This window comes from Aquarana catesbeiana, linkage group LG02 (genome assembly GCF_042186555.1).
Source record: "Aquarana catesbeiana isolate 2022-GZ linkage group LG02, ASM4218655v1, whole genome shotgun sequence".
Taxonomy (NCBI): Eukaryota; Metazoa; Chordata; class Amphibia; order Anura; family Ranidae; genus Aquarana; species Aquarana catesbeiana.
The window spans coordinates 18,699,192-18,721,023 of NC_133325.1; the positions used below are offsets into that span (position 1 = coordinate 18,699,192).

The window sequence follows — 21,832 nt, forward strand, 5'->3', positions numbered from 1 at the left end:
AAGCGCGGCACCCTTTGGGCTCCTTTTGCTAATCTCGTGTTAGTAAAAGTTTGGTGAGAGACGATTCGCGCTTTTTCAGACTCGTGGCTTTCAGATCGTTTTCTGCCGTTCAGTTTGTGCTTGTGGGTTTGTATCTGCTCTTCAGTGCGTGCAGTCAGTTCGTATCAGAGTTTTCTGTGTGATCTTGCCTGCTCGTTGCTGTTTTTCAGGTCGCTCTTCACAGGCCTTGCTGTTCTTCAGTGTGTTCTGTTACTTCGTTCTGAGCAGCCGACCGTTTTCTAGCCATGTTTCGTATGCGTACTCCTCGTAGAGTTCGTGCTGTGCGGGGGCTTGGTGTTGGGGTCCTGACCTTGACACAAGTCCAGTCCATGAACAGGGTGGGGAGGAGTTCATGGACCAAGAATTGGTTGCTTCAGCGTGAACAGTTCTCTCATATGCCTTTGCTCCGTGAGATCCGTGAGAATAATCCTGATGATTTCAGGAACTTTCTCAGGATGACGGACCCTGTGTTTCACCGTTTGTTGGCTTCGCTGACCCCCTATATCAGCAGGCAGGATACCTGCATGAGGCAAGCCATCACTCCGGAGCAGAGGTTGGTCGCTACCCTGCGGTATTTGGCCACAGGGAGAAGCCTGCAGGACCTCAAGTTCTCGACAGGCATCTCCCCCCAGGCTCTGGGGATCATTATCCCAGAGACCTGTTCTACCATCATCCAGGTCCTGCAGAAGGAGTATATGAAGGTAAGATTTTTATCCTTTTATATCACATTTTATTGTCTTTAATGTTTGATAATATATTGTATTTCTTTCCTCATTCCCTAATTACCATGCTTGTAATATGCTGTGAATGTCCCCTTTGTCCTCATGCATGCTGGATTTTTATGTAATTATTATTTAAGGTCCTTCATACATATTTGCCCTTCAATAACCTCCCCAGCATGGTGTCTCCTGCCCTATATTCACCTCATGTAGTCACTTAACAATGTATTTTATCTGCTCCATAGTAGTGCTTTACCCCAAACACCCCCTAAAATGTTTGGTAATGTTATTTTTTATTTAAATTCAGGCAGAGTGCCAGAGGCTTTCTTTTGTGGTGTCCCCAAATAATTTTTAGTAACCCTCCCTCCCCCCAACTGCTAAGTCAGCTGATCCCAATTCTCTATCCTCAATCATCTATCTGCTGACTTTGCCAAACCCATACACACTATACCCACCTCTTTACTGGTCAGATTTATATGGATGAATTCCCCAAAGCATGTAGTGCAAGGGCCTTCCTGTATACTTTCCAATGGTACTGTTTAAAGTTTTTGTATCCTATTATTATCTTGATAGGTAATAGAAGAATGTCCAAATGTCCTCAAATGTGTACAGTGTGTATTTATATCTTTGTATTCAGACACTTCTTACCTGTCCAGTGGGCTGCCAATAGTGTAACTAAGGAGGGGCTGTTCAAAGTAATACCCATTATTTAGGCATTCATCTCTCAATGAAGTGAAGAGGGTTACCTGTCCAAGATTTCCACACACCCCATAATGTTAGAAATGGCCCATGAGAGGGGGGGGGGAATATGATAGGTGTACCTTATACTTTGGCCTTGTTAAATTCCCCTTAATAAATGCTATCTGGAGGTTGCCCCATAATGTTTGTGTCTAATCTGCTTGCCATGTTTCAGAGTAAAAATAGTAATGTTTATTGTTTTTTCCTCAACAGTTTCCTTCCACGCCACAGGAATGGCAGACTGTGGCCTCCCACTTTGCCGAGCGGTGGGACTTTCCTAACTGCGGAGGGGCAATTGATGGGAAACACGTCCACATCATCCCACCACCCAACTCGGGGTCGTACTATTATAATTACAAGGGGTTTAATAGTATAGTGATGTTGGCGGTGGTGTCGGCTAATTACGACTTCTTGTATGTGGACGTGGGGAAGAATGGCCGGATGTCCGATGGTGGAGTCATCGCCCAGACGGAGTTCTACAGGCGTCTCCAGAATGGCAGCTTGGACTTGCCAGCTCCAGAGGACAATGTTGAAGGACTCCCATTTGTGTTCGTTGCTGATGAAGCATTTGCGCTGGGGGACCACCTGATGCGGCCATTCCCGATGAGGACCCTCACCCCGGAACAGAGGGTTTTTAATTACATGCTGGCCAGAGCCCGAAGAGTGGTGGAGAACACATTTGGAATCCTGGCCAGCCGGTTCCGCCTATTTCTGACACCTATCCATATGGCGGAGTATAAACTGAACCATATAATACTTGCGTGCTGTGTTCTCCATAACTTTTTACGGAAACATTCGGCCAACTATGCTGGCTCAGTTGGGCCTGAGGCTGGAATCCTACATCAAACCACACTGACGGCGCTTGAAAGTGGCCGTCCTGGCTTGCCCTCCCTGAGTGCCCGTGATGTCCGGTTACGCTACCTGGAGTTCTTTGCGGGTAGGGGGGCTATCAATATGCCAGAGAATATGTGAAGCCTTTTTCAAATAAAAAAAAAAAATCTTTGTGGACATTTACTGCTTGTGTTTGTTTGAGCTGACCCTGACAGAAATGTGTGGAGTCCAGAAAATGTCGTGATTGTGTAACCTTATACAAAGAACTGTTGGCTGTTATTTACTAAATGCAAAAACACATTTCACTACAAGTGCACTTGCAACTGCACTGAAACTGCACTTGTAGTGCAAAGTGGATTTGCCCTTAGGAAATAACCCCCATTTTCTCATAAAACAACAATTACATCACCCCAAAAGTGTTGTAGCGTTGAGACAATAATCCACACATTCTTGATTAACAATCTTTTTAATACCTGCACAATCACATGTGCATTTACCAAAGGTTTTGCTGACAAACCAACATGTTTGTTGTATAACAATTTTTGTGGTGGCATTATCCCAAATCAAAATGTCCATTTTATAGAAAACAGGCCTGTGTAAAACCAACAAGAAAGACACAAATCTTGATCTTACAAAGTTCACATTTGGTAGAACTTAAAGGCAATATCAGACATGAGTATTTAGGAACTGTGTTTGATATAGCGTTCAGATGGGGGGAAGTCACCCCAGGAAAAGCCAAATTTGGAAGATGCACACAAATTTCCCAATGTCAACATGTGCTACCTGCCATCACGGGGGATCAAGGGATGTGTTTTGGGGGAGCAAGCCCTTCCTCACCGCTACTTTATTATTGAGGAAGGGGTTGCACCCCCAAAACGCGTCCATTGATCTCCCGTGATGGCAGATAGCACATGTTGACACACTGTGTACATCCTCCAAATTTGGCTTTAGGAAAAATCACAAAAACATTTAGCACATTGTAGCAGACAAAAGAAGAAAGTGATTTGGAGGGGTTTTAAACTCGCCCCAAAACATCAATGATGTTTTTATATTTTGGAATAACATCATTGATGTTTTGCTTGATGATTTCCAATTGTAAATTACACCCAATGATTTCCCCTATCAGGATCTGAGCACTTTCGGATGTGAAAGGATCTTCATCCACAACCTCACAATCACCTAAAAAGAGAGGAACCCCAAAATAAATTTGGTTTAAAAAAAATGCCGCCATCCATCTCTTATCTGAGCCTTTGGTCGCAGACACTCACCTGTTGTGGTGACTAGTTCCACCACGTCTTCATCCTCCTGCTCAGCTTGTGTTGGGGGGATTTCACCTTCTTTCAGAGGGGGGGGCTCTGGTCTCCTCAGATGAGGGGTGTCCTCCGAGTCTTTTCTCCCCTATGTCAAACAAAAATGGTATACTTAGCACACAGATATTTAATTTCAGAACTATAAAGATGAAACATTGCTTGGAAGTGGGGTACAATTATCTATTTTAGCAGAGTTCCAAGATGTAATTTTTTTAATGCCCTTTGTCAACCTGCAATACTTTACCTGTTTAGTACAAGCTTCACAGATGGAGACCCCCCTATAGTATACACTGGAGCACCTGTGTGGCCCCCCTAATTAAAATGGTGTTCTTTTGTCCCACACTAGAGCTCCAGTGTCCAGATGTGAAAACAGCTGCTGAGTGTCCTCTCCTTACACAGAATCTAGTTTGCATTTCATTCTAGTAACAAAGCCATCTACACAACCCAATTCTTTTAAGACAAGTATAGGGCGTCAAAATGGTGGCCAAATGCATATGGGCTAAACAATGGTATTTTATATTTGGAACGAAAAATGTATGATCCAAACGAATAATGTGCCCATGAACATGAAAGTTGCCATTTTAAACTGTACAACAGTTCCTAAAAGCACATGGAGCAGCACGAACGTAATAAACACAAAAAGAATAGGAACACAGCACAACTACTTACTTTTTTGCAGCACTCTCCGGATCTTTCGGTACTGCTCATGTTCTCGTAATTTCAGGTCCGACCACCGCTTCCTGAGCTGATCTTTCGATCGTCGTACCCCGAATTTCCGGTGCAGACTCCTGACCACTTTCGCCATGATCTTGGCCTTTCGGACATTGGGGTTGGGGTAAGGCCCATACTTTCCATCATAGTCGGACTTCTTCAGGATGTCCACCATTTCCAACATCTCCCCAAAGGACATATTTGAGTCCTTAAATCTCCTTCTGGATCGTGACGTTTCAGGCTCCGGCCTTTCCTCCTCCTCCTCGTTGCTCCAATTATCACGATCATGCTGTCTATCCGCCATGTGCTCTTCCCCCACTGCGCCGAACGAAAAGGGGCGGGGAATAGACTAGAAAGAACGTCAGGGGCGGGCGGAGTTATACGCATGCGCAGTGTGTATAAAGCGTAACACACGTGCGTCTTACGTACGATCTGTGAGCAGAGGAAGGAGCATCGGAGACGCCGATCGTGATAACGAAGGTAAGATCTAAACTTGCGCCTATACTGCTTCGAAATGGAAGCCTATATTGTAACAAGATTAGGGGAGTTTGGCCTGACATTAGGGTTTGTCTTGTGTTGTGTCTTGCAGAGAAAATGGGTTCAACGACCACAATTTCCTGCCCCTGTTCATAGACAAGTACAGGGAGCTGCCCTGTCTGTGGCAGGTCAGACACCCCCACTATAACCACAAACAGAAGAGGCAGGCAGCGCTGGAGAAACTGCTGGAGTTGGTGAAGCCGGTGGTCCCCACAGCAACCATCCCCTATTTAAAAGTCAAAATTGGTGGCCTGAGGAGCACTTATCTTAGGGAGCGCAAGAAGGTCACGGATTCCCAGAGATCAGGAGCTGGAGCAGATGACGTTTATGTCCCCAGGCTGTGGTACTATGAGAGACTGCGATTTCTGTCAGACCACACTGAAGTCAGGGAATCCCTCTCTACTCTTCCTTCCACTCTTCCTTCCACCCCAGCTGAGGCTTCCGATATCCAACCTGGGCCTTCCAGCCAGGAAGAAGTGGAGGAGCCCAGCTGGAGTCAGGTATAGCATTCTTCTAGAGATTTCAGGACAATAAATAAATGATGTTTACTAGATGTTATTATTGATCACTATTTGCTGATTGAAAAAAGTGTTTTACATATCAATAGACAGTAGTGGGCACCCAAAATTGGGACAAAAATGAAAAATGCTGGGCTCAGAAGGATAGTCTGTTATATTTGTTAACATTCAATTTGCAGCAGCCATGAGGTGAAAATTGTGTGTGATTGATGAAAACAATACTAAAACTATGTCCCTTTTTCATACACAGGAAGACCTCAGCCAGGAGGAGGTTGTGGAATGTGGCAGTCAGGAGGAGGCGGGGATTAGAGGAAAACAGGAGGAGGCGGGGATTAGTGGCAGCCAGGAGGAGGCGGGGCTAATTTTTAGCCAAGAGAAGCCTGGGACTAGGGATGAGCTTCGTGTTCGAGTCGAACCCATGTTCGACTCGAACATCGGCTGTTCGATCGTTCGCCGAATTGCGAACGATATGGGCCGTTCGCGCCAAATTCGTGTGGCGCGTCACGGCCCATAATTCACTGCGGCATTGCAGTGCATTGCTTGCTGATGATTGGCCAAGCATGCACTATGACCCGCATGCTTGGCCAATCACAGCGCCGCCTTAACAGAGAGCCATAATTGGCCAAAGCCAAGGAGGCTTTGGCCAATTATGGCTCAGGGGATTTAGTACACGCCCCACACTATATAAGGCCGCCTGCACGGCGGCCCTGTGCAGTGTGTTCCGGTGTGCTTAGAGAGAGAGAGAGACAGTGTCATTTCATTTGAGTTAGCTAGATTAGGCAGGACAGTCAGTCAGTTAGCTGCACTTAAAGTGTATTGTGTATATATATGCATCCCAGGTGTTGCATATATATATATATATATATATATATATACACTGTATTCAGTTTAGCTAGATCCGTTCCTGTTATCTTCTAGACTATTTACATTTAGTGCAGTGCGTCTTGCTCACAGTGTTCAGCTAGATCCGTTCCTGTTATATTCCTACTGACAGGCAGGCTTGTCTTGTTACAGTATTTTGAAGAAAATTACTGGTGTTCTTTTGATCCTATTAGTACCACAGTCAGGCAGCTAGACTATTTACATTTAGTGCAGTGCGTCCTGCTCACAGTGTTCAGCTAGATCCGTTCCTGTTATCTTCTTACTGACAGGCAGGCTTGTCTTGTTACAGTATTTTAAAGAAAATTACTGGTGTTCTTTTGATCCTATTAGTACCACAGTCAGGCAGCTAGACTATTTACAGTTAGTGCAGTGCGTCCTGCCCACAGTGTTCTGCTAAACCTACAAGTAAGTGGGGTGCGTCCTGCTCACAGTGTTCAGCTAAACCTACAAGTTAGTGGGGTGCGTTCACCTCACAGTGTTCAGCTAAACCTACAAGCTAGTGGGGTGCGTCCTGCTCACAGTGTTCAGCTAGATCCGTTTCTGTTATCTTCTTACTAACAGGCAGGCTTGTCTTGTTACAGTAAATACAGCTACCTGAAGAAAATTGCTGGTGTTCTTTTGATCCTATTAGTACCACAGTCAGGCAGCTAGACTATTTACAGTTAGTGCAGTGCGTCCTGCTCACAGTGTTCTGCTAAACCTACAAGTTAGTGGGGTGCGTCCTGCTCACAGTGTTCAGCTAAACCTACAAGTTAGTGGGGTGCGTCCACCTCACAGTGTTCAGCTAAAGCTACCTGTAGAAGGTTGGTGGTGTTCTCATACTACAGGCAGGCAGTTGATTTTGCTAGCTGCAGTAATATATATATATATATATATATATATATATATATATATATCCCAGCTTAGTGCAGCTACAGGCCATTAGTATGTCTGGAAGGCCAATAAGGAGAGGCAGACAGTCACAAGCCAATAAGAGAGGGCAAGCAGGCTCTGTGTCTAGTGCTGGTCGTGGAGACGGTGCATCCTCATCAGCACGTGGCCATGGGACACGCTTGGCCTTTTTTTCGGCAGCTGGCCATGTTGAGCCGCAACATGCGGAAGACTTGGTCGAGTGGATGACCAAGCCGTCCTCATCCTCCTCATCCTCTCTCACCCATGCCCAGGGTACTTTGTCTGGCAAAGCAGCGGCCTCTTCCCTTGGCTCAATGTCATCAGTGACTCCTTCCCTAGCCCCACCATGTCCTCCTGAGGAGTCCCTCGAACTGTTTGACCACAGTGTTGGGTACATGCTCCAGGAGGATGCCCAGCGTTTGGAAGGCTCTGATGATGATACTGAGCTCGATGAAGGCAGTAACACGAGTACGGACAGAGGGGGTGCCCAAGAAGGACAGCAATCTGGCAGTCATGCTCCCCCTGCTGCAGCATACTGCCAGGTTTGCTCCAGTGATGAGGAGGGAGGGGATGATGAGGTCACTGACTCAACGTGGGTGCCTGATAGGAGAGAGGAGGAGGAGGAGGAGGAGGAGGAGGCGGCACATCACCAACGAGGCAGGATGCCCTCCAGAGGCCAGCCTAAGGGCAGCACATTGACTGCATCACACCCCAAAGCTCCACATGTGCAGGGCGCTGCAGTCTCTGCGCGTTATTCAAAAAGTTCTTTGGTGTGGGCCTTTTTTGAGACGAGTGCATCAGATCGCACCGCTGCTATTTGCAACATATGTCTCAAGCGTATCTCGCGTGGCCAAAACATCTCCCGCTTGGGTACCACATGCTTGACCAGACATATGTTGACCTGCCATGCAGTTCGTTGGCAAGCGTATCTAAAAGACCCACACCAAAGAACAAAGAGGACCTCTGCTTGCTCCTCATCAGCTGAGATTTCCAACCCCACTAGACCTTCAGTCCTCTCTGAGACCTGCACTGAGAGGAATGAAGGTGTAGAATTAGGTGTGTCACAGCCACGTACTTGTGGGCAATCTGATTTTGGTACACCGACGTCAGATTGTACCAGGCAAATTTCCCTGCCCCAGAAAGAAGTTTGCTCCCAGCCATCCACATGCCCAACGGTTGAATGCTAGCTTGGCAAAATTGCTAGCACTTCAACTGCTGCCTTTTCAGTTGGTAGACTCTGCCCCCTTCCGTGAGTTTGTGGAATGTGCGGTTCCTCAGTGGCAGGTACCCAAACGCCACTTTTTCTCACGGAAGGCAATTCCGGCTCTCTACCAGCATGTGGAAGGCAATGTCCATGCCTCTCTGGACAGGGCGGTCAGCGGTAAGGTGCATATTACCGCTGACTCATGGTCCAGCAGGCATGGACAGGGACGTTACCTAAGTTTCACAGCGAATTGGGTGACTCTGCTGGCAGCTGGGAAGGATGCAGGACAAGGTGCAGTAGTGTTGGAGGTTGTTCCGCCACCACGCCTCCAAAATGCTAATGATTGTGACACACCTCTCTCCTCCACCCCCTCCTCTTCTTCTTCCTCCATGGCCTCTTCCTCGGAACCAGCGGTGCTCCGTAGTCGTTCAAGGGGCTACGCAAGTACGCAGGCCAAAAGATGCCATGCGGTGCTTGAGCTGGTGTGCTTGGGGGACAGGAGCCACACTGGGGCAGAGGTTCTGTCAGCTCTGCAGGGGCAGGTTGCAGTGTTGTGGCACCAGCACCAGTGCCTAAGGCCCAATTTTTCAGCCCTTGTTTAACAGGGGCGTGTAATTACAATTTTTGATGCAACACTTTGCAGCAGGGCTCGTTCCTGCATTCCAACTAGAGTGTCTGTGAGGGGTTGCAGTGTTGTGGCACCAGCACCAGTGCCTAAGGCCTAATTTTTCAGCTCCTGTTCAACAGGGGCATGTAATTACAATTCTTGATCTAATATTTCACAGCAGAGCCCTGTGAGGGCTTACAGTGTTGTGGCCACAGCAACACCTAAGGCCCAAATTTCTGCTGAGTATATAGGGCAGGACCCTACTTTCAAACAACTAACTTACAAACAACTCCTACTTGCAAACGGAAGGAGACAACAGGAAGTGAAATCTACCCCTAGGAAGGGAAATTCTCTCCTGTAAGAGTTAATATGGGAAAAACATTTCTCCTTTCCACTGATGCTTTCCAATCCATTGGGACAAAAAGTGAGGTGAAATCTTCTGAAGAGGAGGAAAGACAGCAAAACAAATGTCACAGGGGTGATAACCCTTTCCTATGTTTTCCAAAAAGCTTAAAAAAGATTTTTTGGCTGGAGCTAAACACGTTAAAAATGTACCCATTCAAAATTACAAAGAGATTCTACTTAACAACAAACCTACAGCCTGTATACTGCTGTTCAGAGTATATAGGGCCTGGTGGCCCCACACCTTTCCTTATTTTAATTTGGGTGCGGGGTTCCCCTTAATATCCATACAAGACCCAAAGGGCCTGGTAATGGACTGGGGGGTACCCATGCCGTTTGTCTCACTGATTTTCATCCATATTGCCAGGACCCGACATTACATTAAACCCGCAAGCAGTTTTAAATGAGATTTTTTCCTTTAAAAATGACATTTGGTGCAGGGACTGTTCTAAACACGGGAAACACGCGCCACTTTACAGGCATACTATAGACACCCCTCAGGTACGATATTTAAAGGAATATTTCACTTTTTTTTTTTTTTACTTTAAGCATCATTAAAATCACTGCTCCCGAAAAAACGGCCGTTTTTAAAAGTTTTTTTTGCATTGATACATGTCCCCTGGGGTAGGACCCGGGTCCCCAAACCCTTTTTAGGACAATACCATGCAAATTAGCCTTTAAAATGAGCACTTTTGATTTCGAACGTTCGAGTCCCATAGACGTCAATGGGGTTCTAACGTTCGTGCGAACTTTCGGTCCGTTCGCAGGTTCTGGTGCGAACCGAACCGGGGGGTGTTCGGCTCATCCCTACCTGGGATCTGTCACAGCCTGACTGAGTCTCAGGTCCCTCCCCTCCGCCTTCCATACAAAAGGGCCAGGAAGGCCACTTTGAGTCCCGTGCAGGATTCAGCGTACAGGCTGATCCAGGAGGCTTCTGCGTCCCTACGAGCCTTCCCCAGTCCTGAAGAGGCCTTTGCCTGCATGGCTGCCACCAAATTGCAGGGCATGCAGGAGGGTCAACGCAAGCTCTCTGAGGACCTGATTTATAAAGTCCTACGTAAGGGGTTGAGTGGGGAACTAACACCCAAGACGGATGTCATTGAGATCGACGATCCTCCTCCTCCTCCTCCTGCTGCCACAACTCCACCACCACAGCCACAGCGTGGAAGGAGGCATGGAAAGAAGACCAAAGAGTGATGACCCTGGGTTCAGTCTGGTCTGACAGAAGATGCAGTCTCTCGTATGACCACAGCCTGGGGACACAGATGTCATCTGCTGCTTTCCGGATCTCTGGGACTTCTGGACCACACTGCACTCCCTTAGATAAGGACTCCTCAGGCCACCAATTTTGCTTTTAAATAGTTGATGTCTGCCCTGGGGGTCCAAGGCTTCACCCACTTCTGCAGTTTCTTCAGCTTTGCCTCCCTCTTTGTTTAGTTGTGAGCCCTTAATAAAATTTTTTAGGTAAATTCTACTCTCCTGTGTGTTTTTTCATCCAAAAAGGACAGTTTGTTGGTGACGATTCAGGTACATTTCTAAAGTACAATGTGAAATTAACAAGGGACAACAACACCAAACAATCTCCTACAGATTAAATATAACAACATATCAATGGTGTTGTGGGAACTTGTCACAAAACACACACAAACATTTTTGGGAGTACAAATCAAAATCGCAAAAAAAAAAAAAAATAGAAACACAAAAAAAGAATCTACATTAAAGCCAAAAAAAATATATATATATACAAAAATATGTTGTCAGATGTGAGAAATCAAAATATATTGAGGGAAACCCGATAAATAGTAACGAAATAAGTTTGTGAGAAGTGTGTGTGAATATGAGCATCAAAACTACTTAATTCTTGTCACATTATAAAGAAGAAGAGAGTGCGCTGTATTAAACCATTTTGAACATTGCAGCGTGACGAAAGTGCTGTATCTATTGCGAAAGCTAAGTTTACCAGAATGAGCTGTCCCGTCTCGGAATTTCTTCTGAGCATGCGTGGCACTTTGTGCGTCGGAACAGGCCACACACGGTCGGAATTGATGCAATCGGATTTTGTTGTCGGAAAATTTTATCTCCTGCTGTCCAACTTTGTGTGTCGGAAAATCCGATGGAAAATGTCCGATGGAGCCCACACACGGTCGGAATTTCCGACAACACGCTCCGATCGGACATTTTCTATCGGAAAACCCGACCGTGTGTACGGGGCATTAGTCCGTAGGGTTCAATATTGAGTTGGCCCACCCTTTGCAGCTATAACAGCTTCAGCTCTTCTGAGAAGGCTGTCCACAAGGTTTAGGCGTGTGTCTATGGGAATGTTTGACCATTCTTCCAGAAGAGCACTTGTGAGGTCAGGCACTGATGTTGAATGAGAAGGCCTGACTCGCAGTCTCCACTCTAATTCATTCCAAAGGTGTTCTATCAGGTTGAGGTCAGGACTCTGTGCAGGCCAGTCAAGTTCTTCCACCCCAAACTCGCTCATTCATGTCTTTATGGACCTTGCTTTGTGCACTGGTCCAAATCATTTGGTGGAGGGGGGGATTATGATGTGGGGTTGTTTTTCAGGGGTTGGGCTTGGCCCCTTAGTTCCAGTGAAGGGAACTCTTAAAGGCGTCAGCATACCAATACATTTTGGACAATTTCATGCTCCCAAGTTTGTGGGAAGAGTTTGGGAACGGACCCTTCCTGTTCCAACATGACTGTACACCAGTGCACAAAGCAAGGTCCATAAAGTCATGGATGAGGGAGTTTGGGGTGGGGGAACTTGACTGGCCTTCACAGAGTCCTGATCTCAACCCGATAGAACACCTTTGGGATGAATTAGAGTTGAGGCGGCGAGCCAGGCCTTCTCATCCAACATCAGTGCCTGACCTCACAAATGCTCTTCTGGAAGAATGGTCAAACATTACCATAGACACACTTTGGATTACAAGCATTCTCCTGGAATGGATTAGGCTCGTAATCCAAGGTTCCACTGTACTGCACTGGGTTCACTACCAGGGAGATGATGGCCTGCAGCCATGGTGAACAATGGCCATGGCCAGTGGGAGAGTCTTAACCACTTCAGCCCCTGAAGGATTTACCCCCTTCCTGACCTGCCCATTTTTTGCGATGTGGCACAGCGTCGCTTTAACTGACAATTGCGTGGTCGTGCGACATGTACCCAAGCAAAATTGGCGTCCTTTTTTCCCCACAAATAGAGCTTTCTTTTGGTGATATTTGATCACTTCTGCAGTTTTTATTTTTTGCGCTATAAACAAAAAAGAGCTACAATTTTGAAAAAAAAAACCACAATATTTTTTACTTTTTTCTATAATAAATATTCAAATTTTAAAAACAAAAACACAAATTTTCCCCTCAGTTTAGGCTGATATGTATTCTTCTACATATTTTTGGTAAAAAAAATTGCAATAAGCGTATATTGATTGGTTTGCGCAAAAGTTATAGCGTCTACAAAATAGGCTATTGATTTATGGCATTTTTTTTTTAACAAGTAATGGCGGCGATCTGCGATTTTTATTGTAACTGCAACATTGCAGTTATTGCAGATCGGACACTTTTGTCACTTATTTGAAACCATTGACATTTATACAGCTATCAGAGCTATAAATAGCCGCTGATTGCTATATAAATGTCACTGGCAGGGAAGGGATTAACACTAGGGGGCGATCAAGTGGTTAAATTTGTTCCCTCACTGTGTGTTCTAACTGTGGGGGGATGGGACTGACTGGGGGAGGAGACCGATCAGTGTTCCTATATACACTGTCTCCTCTCCCCTGACAGGACGTGGATCTATGTGTTTACACACACAGATCCCTGTTCCTGCTCTGTCACGAGCAATCGCGGGTGCCCGGCGGACATCGGGGCCCCCAGGCACACGCATCGGCTCCGCAGTGACCCGGCGGGCGTGCCCTATACCCCTTAAAGTGCCTGCCGTACAGCTACAGCGATTTGCACAGGGGAGCCATTCTGCCACCGTCGGCGGGCTGTCGACTAGTGGTTAAAGGAGTATTGAACAGAATCTGCTGTATACAATGCAAACATTCCACAGCCCTTGTAACCATAAATCTCGAATCACTGGGTCACAACTGATCATCTCACCGACACAAAGGATCATTTGTTTTTAAAATAAATGTTTTCATTATAAATGTTTTTTATGCACAAAAAAAGGATATTTTTGTCTTCCTGAGGTTACCTTACAGAAGAACTTAAAACCAGCAACTGTTGAGACAATGAACACATTGGTCAGGTCTATGTACAGTACAGTATAATGTACAGAGTGCAGGGGTCAGGAGTAAGTAACCAGCAAAACAACATATAAACAAATAAACAACAAAACAAAGTCCCAACATTCTCCTTATACATCACAGTCCTCAGAGTTCCACCCTTTGGCAGAGCCCCCCCAGTGTGCCACCCTTTGGCAGAGCCCCCCAGTGTGCCACCCTATGGCAGAGCCCCCCACTGTGCCACTCTAGGGCAGAGCCCCACAGTGTGCCACCCGAAGGCAGAGCCCCCAATTTGCCACCCTACGGCAGAGCCCCGCTTATGGCAAATCACCCCCAGAGTGCCACCCTACAGCAGAGCCCCCCAGTGTGCCATCCTAAGGAAGAGCCCCCAGAATGCCACCCTATGGCAGAGCCCCCCAGTGTGCCACCCTAAGGAATAGCCCCCAGAGTGGCACCCTATGGCAGAGCCCCCAATGTGCCACCCTATGGCAGAGCCCCCCAGTGTGCCACCCTAAGGGAGAGCCCCCCTATGGCAAGTCCCCCAGAGTGCCACCCTATGGCAGAGCCCCCAGGGTGCCACCTTAAGGAAGAGCCCCCAGAGTGCTACACTACGGCAGAGCCCCCCAGTGTCCCACCCTAAGGAAGACCCCCAATGTGCCACCCTATGGCAGAGCCCCCCAGTGTGCCACCCTATGGCAAATCCCCCAGAGTGCCTCCCTATGGCAGAGCCCCCCAGTGTGCCACCCTAAGGAAGAGCCCCCAGAGTACTAACCTACAGCAGAGCCCCCCAGTGTCCCACTTTAAGGAAGAGCCCCCAATGTGCCACCCTATGGCAGAGCCCCCCATTGTGCCACCATGGCAGAACCTAACAGTGTGACACCCTAAGGAAGAGCCCCCAGAGTGCCACCCTATGGCAGAGCCCCCCCAGTGTGCCACCCTAAGGAAGAGCCCCAGAGTGCCACCCTATGGCAGAGCCCCCAGTGTGCCACCCTACGGCAGAGCCCCAAGCGTGCCACCCTACGGCAGAGCCCCCCCAGTGTGCCACCCTACGGCAGAGCCCCCAGCGTGCCACCCTACGGCAGAGCCCCCCAGTGTGCCACCCTATGGCAGAGCCCCCCAGTGTGTCACCCTATGGCAGAGCCGCCAAGTGTGCCACGTGGTGTATCTGAAGTTCCTCTTCTTTTTCTTTTAAAACTCATGTGAAATATTTATTGGAGGAGTATTGAGCAGAGCAAAAGGAAAGTTATTAAACCATCTTGCTACCCTTGACGGAGGAGAGCGGCTATCCCCTTTGGAGCAGACTGGGTGGAACATCACTGCTGATTGTTATCGTTACCAGAGTGAATGGAAATTCAATAATTCATCTCGCTGTTCATGACGGTGGAGAGTGGCTGCCTTTTTTTCTGGAGCGGACCGGGTGAAATGTCACCACTGAGTGCTGCTGATACCAGGCGAGTTTGACCCTTATAATTTGGGGTCCACCAAATTCGGTAAGAGGCCATCTGGCTTTATTAAAGCTCACTTCTTCTATCCAGATTTGAAGCATCTGATCAGTTACCACTGCAGAATGTGAGAGGCGGCATCAAAAGTTGCTTTTTTTTCATCACCTTGCCAATTTGTTTCTGTTGGGACTTTTTTTGATACATCAAATATAAATATTCTGTGTGGATTCTTACCTCAAAGTTTGGTTTGGGACTTTTTAACCCTCTTATTACTATAATAATTAGTCAATTAGTGATTCATTTATCTACCCTAACACATCTATTCACTAACACTGTTAACTGTGTTGCACGTTTTCATATATATATTGTTGTGGTTGGTTTTTTGTGCAATCTCCTTTTGTGTATATAACGAGACACGTGGCCACTCATTAAAATTAGAAGAAAAGCGGTTTAACCCCAAACTACGTAGAGGGTTCTTTACCGTAAGAGTGGCAAGTATGTGGAATTCCCTTCCACAGGCGGTGGTCTCAGCGGGGGTGGGGGGCATTGATAGTTTCAAGAAACTATTAGATAAGCACCTGAATGACTGCAACATACAGGGATATACAATGTAATACTGACATATAATCACACACATAGGTTGGACTTGATGGACTTGTGTCTTTTTTCAACCTCACCTACTATGTAACTATGTAACTATGTAATTATGTAACTATGTAACTATGTCTACGTCCTGTCCACATCCGCAATGACACCCGGAAGACACGGTCCGATTCAAAAGCCTGTATACATCCAAGCTTATAATATTTACATAGGAGGAGGGGGGGGTGGATTTCAATGATAAAATGCTACAGCCCTATATGGCTGGTATAAAAAGTTACAATTTATCTTATTCATTGAGGCATTTATAATGTCACCTACACCAAATCCACAGAAAGACCCCCTTGCCTTACCCAAATTCATAGAAGAAATCATCACATCCCTCATCTTCCAGCAAAGATACCCCCAAGAAAACCTTCACTCTGATGCTGTTAGCAGACTTCTTGAGCGCCATTCCATCCACAGAAGCAGCCGAAAGACAAAGTGTCCCCATTGTCCCTCCTAACACGGCCTAAAAGGCTGTGTCACACCGCCAGATGACATCATGACAGCTTCCTTCTGTGCCTCCTCCATCTATCCCGAGACTCTGGAAACCACCGTCACCTCTAGGAGTGATGACACCACGCTACCCAGCTGCAGTCACAGATCTCTGCACCCAATATGGCTGTTAACCATAGATGTCCCTATACTTATCCACCATCCAGTGAGTGTATTACCTTCAATAAAAGCCAATTGTATCATTGCTACACTTAGATTGGCACTGCTCCTCTCTCCACATATACAGAGTCTCTTCTACTCTCCAGCGGGCTGCTAAAGTGTGTGACAAAGGGTTTGTCACCCCTGTTGCTATTACCCAGGACTAATGGACCACTACATCCTGTAAGGACTTGCCCCTGTCAGGGCCATCTTAATAACATCATGGGCCCCTGGGCAAAGTAATGCTATGGGGCCCCTACAAGCCTGCCCAATTTACTCACCTCACACCTGTACGCTCTCAGTTCCCCTCACATGTGTATATATGACACACACACGTACATAGACACACATACACATGTACACAGACACAGGCACACACAGGTACACAGACACAGGCACACACAGGTACACAGACACAGGCACACACATGTACACAAACACACACGTACACAGACACACACACATGTACACAGACACCCACACACACATGTACACAGAAACACAAATGTAAACAGACACACACACATGTACACAGACACACACACAACCCCCCTTACTTGAAGAACAGCCCTTACTTGTTAGGTGGTGTTCCTTGTCCCACTCACATGCCGAAATTTACCAGAGGGGGCAGCAAAGAGCCCAATGTCAGCTCAATGACACTCACACACATTCCAAAATCCAGCGCAGCCACGGAGCTCTCCTGCACCCACCCCTGCATTAACCCATCCCCGCCCTTAGGCCCTTCTAGGCGCTTGGACCCTTAGTGTATGGGCTGTACCCCCCTGATGGCGGCCCTGCCCGCCAGACTGCCTGTGCCCACTAAGCCTGACTCCCTTGCCCCAGTGCTTCTTCTATTTATCTGGCTCTGATGGGGCCCCTGGGCAGTGCCCAGGGGAGCCCACTCAGTAAGACGGCTCTGGCCCCTGTCCCTCACCTTTCGGTTCATTGCCTTTAATTTACCCACTTTTGTATTTCCTGCTAGAGGTGCTCCTGCTCTAGCTATAGAGTTCCTAGTGCTTCAATCATCCTCCTGATTGTTTATCCACCACATTTCTGCCTTTCATGTGAACTGACCTCGGCCTGTTAATCAAACATGTTTTTTGCCTGCCGCTTGGACTGATCATTTTCTCTGCTACTGTAGTAGTGGGAATCATGATAACACATGGGTCTTACATATGTGAGGGGCTCCAGAATAGTTTTTTCTGGATAGAGAAAACTAATTTTTTTGGTTTTCTTAGAGTTTTGTAATTCCCAGATTAGGGTCTGGAGACCAGAGGCTTCAAAGAGATTTGGGTGGGAGAAGTCTCTACACCTGTGCCCAGGTCTTACCTGACCAAGGCCCTAAGCTTGATATTACTGCCATCATGCCTCTGCCTGTCGCATGAACTGACCACAACTCTGCCTGCTATCTGTACTATGGACCATGTTTCTGCCTACTACAAGGACCAATATTTTGGCTGTGTTGACCATGTCTCTGCCTGGACAATTCCTTTGGCTATTGCTGACCACATCACTGTCTGCTGCCTGGACCAATGCTTTGGCTGTGCTGACAGTATCTCTGCCTGCTGCCTAGACTGACTATGGACAATAGTTCTGCCTGCTGCCTAGATGATTCCTTTTGCTGTCACTGACCACGTCCCTGCCTGCTGCTGAGACCAATTCTCCCCTCTGTGGACAAATGCCCTACTAAAACTACAGGTAATCTTTTGTTTACCCTTTGCTCAGCAGAATGTATTTTGGGATGTAATTCTTGGTATGTATATGCTCTGTGTTAGAAATATGAAGGGCCTTCAAAAATGATAGCTGGTCAGGAAATTAGATGTGTAATGTATGTCTCTAGAACACCTGATGCTGCTCTTTGTATGCTGGGCTTCTCTATGTGGCTAGGCATGTACATGTTATGTGTTGGAAATATCTTATAAATAGACAACTTAAAAATAAGTTTTTCTTTTCCTTCCAAATTTTTAAAAAACATGTGGAAAAAAATTATACATTCAAAAGACTCATTATGCCTCATAGAATATATGTTGGGGTGTTTGCTTGTCAAATGGGGTCATTTTGTGGATTATTCCATTGTCCTGGTGCTCCAGGGCATTCAAAAGTGTAATAGGTAGTCAAGAAATTAGATGTGTAATTTACTGTATGTTCCTAGAACACCTGACAGCGCTCCTTGCATGTTGGGCCTCTCTATGTGGCCAGGCTGTGGAAAAGTCTCACACATGTGGTATCGCCATACTCAGGAGGAGTAGCATACTGTATTTTGGTGTGTAATTTTTTGTATGTACATACTATGTGTTGGAAATATCTTTATAAATGGACAACATTGTGTAAAAAAAAAATATGTTTTTATTTTCTTACCAGATTTTTCCAAATACTTGTGGATAAAAATGACTCATTATGCCTCATAGAATATATGTTGGGGTGTTTTCTTCTCAAAATGGGGTCATTTTGTGGGTGTTTCCATTGTCCTGGTCCTTCAGGACCTTTAAAAGTGTGGTAGGTAGTAAAGAAATTAGATGTGTAATTATGTCCCTAGAACACCTGACAGTGCTTCTTGCTTTTTGGGCCTCTCTATCTAGCTAGGCTGTGAAAAGGTCTCACACATGTGGTATCTCCATACTCAGGAGGAGTAGCAGAATGCATTTTGGGGTGTAGTTGCAAGTATGCCTGTGCCGTGTGAGAGAAATTACCTGTTCTGACAATGTACTGTAGCAACAGTGGACTACCGTTACTTTACTATGCAGACAACCCCCTGTATTCTCTGTCTATTCCAGTGTTCCCCTAGTGCTGGGCTCTAGTAATTGTCATCATATCAGTGAGCCAAACGGGAATGATTGTGGGACTAGTAGTCTTTTGGATTAGCTATTCGCATGTTGTGATATTACCCTTGGACTACACATCCCAGAGATCCTTCTGCAACACGAACAGACCACTGGGAGGGACTACAAAAGGCCTGGCAGATCTGCCCCGCACTCTCTCTTCCCTGGGTCTGATGGTGTGAGCACCTCTCTGCTGCTGAGAGAGAGGGCTGCGACCAACCACGTGGTGACCGAGTGACTCCAGCCCGGCCCAGAGGACCCAACTCTGCTTCGGGGGACCTCAGTGAAAGAGCTAGTTGAGCGTCCCAGAGGAAATATGCGCTCCAGAGCTAGGAAGGAATCAAAGAAAAGGGGAAAAAAAGTCATCTGCTACCCCTTCCCCTCCCTTGCCTGTTAAAAAGAAAAATGGGCCCCCAGGGAAGGGAAGACGGACACAGGAAATCAATGCCCACCTTTCTGATCGAGTTGTTAAACAGACTCCACTTCCACCAGGGAAGCTGATCAGGGCCCAAACTATAGAGTCACCAGCTGGAAATCTGCCAAGGAACTTGGTAGGGCCTTCTCCTATAGTTTTGTTTCAAGTAGAAGGTATTTATACTCAAGCTTTCTTGGACACAGGAGCTCAGGTGATCTTGTTGTATCTGGACTTCTATAACAAGCACTTAAGGCACATCCCTCTGTGTAAGCTTGAAGAGTTGGAGATCTGTGGTATAGGTACCCAGAAGTGCCCATATGATGGATATATCCCTATCCCTATCCCTATCAAGAAAACCTTTGATCCTTCCTTTGCTGGAAAGCCAGATTCTTTCAACACTTTGGCCATTGTCTGTCCTCGACCATCTGGGGCAGGCCACAATTTCTTGCTGGTAGGCACCAACACCTCTTGTGAGGAGATTACTCAGGCCATTGGCCCTGGAGGGTGCTCCGGTAGGGAAGATCCATCCTGAGACAGGCTTTTCAGCGTGTGTTGCAGGAAAAGAAGGCTCCCCTCGAGGGGGTAGGGAGATTGTGGCAATTGAGTGCCACCACCCCAGTGTCGGAGAGGACTTAATCCGGAGGGAAAATGGGAGAGAGACCACTGTCCAGTGCCCTAATATGTCTCCCAGAAGTGAAGAGAGGATCAAAGCTCAGCTAGCTCGATGGAAGAAGATGTTCTCCAAAGATGACTTCGATGTGGGTTGCGCCAAGAGTGCCCAACACTGAAGTTGGCTGAGTGAAGACAAGCCTTTCAGAGAAAGAGCTAGATGAATCCCTCTGTATGACCTGGAAGACCTTCGGGAACAGTTGGCTGAATTGAAGAAGTCGGGGTTATTAGAGAATCCAGGAGCCCTTATGCATCCCCTATTGTGGTAGTGCAAAAGAAAAATGGATTCCTCTGGATGTGTATTGACTACAGAACTTTGAATCGGAGGACTATCCCAGATCAGTACATAACTCCTCGTATAGAAGAGGCCCTGCAATGCCTATCAGAAGCTAAATGGTTCAGTGTTCTGGATCTGAAGAGTGGATACTATCAGATACCAATGCATCCAGATGACAGAGAGAAGACAGCCTTTATCAGCCCTTTAGGATTCTTTGAATTCAACCATATGCCACAGGGGTTAACAGGGGCCCCCGCCAACTTTCAGAGATTGATAGAGAACTTAGTGGGTGACATGAATTTGATAGAGGTGCTTGTATACTTGGATGACATCATCATTTTTGGCAAGACGTTGGAGGAGCCTGAAGCTCGAGTGGAGAAGGTCTTTCAACGATTACACACTGAAAGGCTGAAGATGTCATTAGAGAAGTGTCAATTCTATCAGACTTTGGTCACCTATCTCGGACATGTAGTCTCAGCTGAGGGAGTAGCCATGGACCCTCAGAAGTTGGAAGCTGCTACCTCCTGGCCTCAACCAAGCACTGTCACTGAATTGAGGTAGTTTTTGGGGTTCTGCTCCTACTATAGAAGGTTTGTAAATAATCTTGCACAGATTGCAAAACCTCTGAATGAGTTATTGCAAAAGCAGACAGATGAGGACTTGCAGAAGACCCATGCCAGGGGTTCAAGGAAGCCTTGTGAGTCTATTCAAGAGCGATGGACAATGTGTGAAAAGGCTTTTGTGTCAGAAACCATGAAATCAGGCCGAAACAGAAGTAGAGTTAAATCACACTTGTTTAATAATAAAAGTAAAAAGAAAAAACATAGTCAAAACATAGCCAAAGTTCAGTCCCTGGAAAGGATAGTCAGCCAAGCCAGAAGTCAGGGATCAATGTAGTGGAACAGCAAGCAGGGTCTGGAGCCAGTAGGGATGTCAGCAAAGCAAGTCTTGAACAGGATCACAGGAGAGCATCTCAGTTTTTGTGATGTTGACCAAGGCGAAGACAGATCTCCTCTGGACTGGATGGCTTAAGTAGGCAGGACTGATGAACAGGATATCATCAACAGCTGAGTAACTGCAGAGAGATAGGAGCTGGCAATTAGCCGACAGCTGAGCAGCCAGCTCAGAGAATGAAGGGCTGAGCCCAGCCCTGACAGTACCCCCTCCTCAACGACCCCTCCCCCTTGGAGGACCACCAGGCTTGAGGGGAAAACTTCAATGGAAATTAAGGAGGAGGACAGGGGCATGTACGTCTGAGAATGAGACCCAAGAGCGTTCCTCCAGACCGTACCCTTT

General features: G+C 46.7%; 1 protein-coding gene across 1 annotated transcript in view; it reads left to right on the forward strand.

Moving 5' to 3' along the window:
* Window positions 1-21,832, forward strand: part of LOC141126683 (uncharacterized) — a 640,228-nt gene that overhangs the window by 190,923 nt on the left and 427,473 nt on the right. The window lies entirely within an intron of this gene.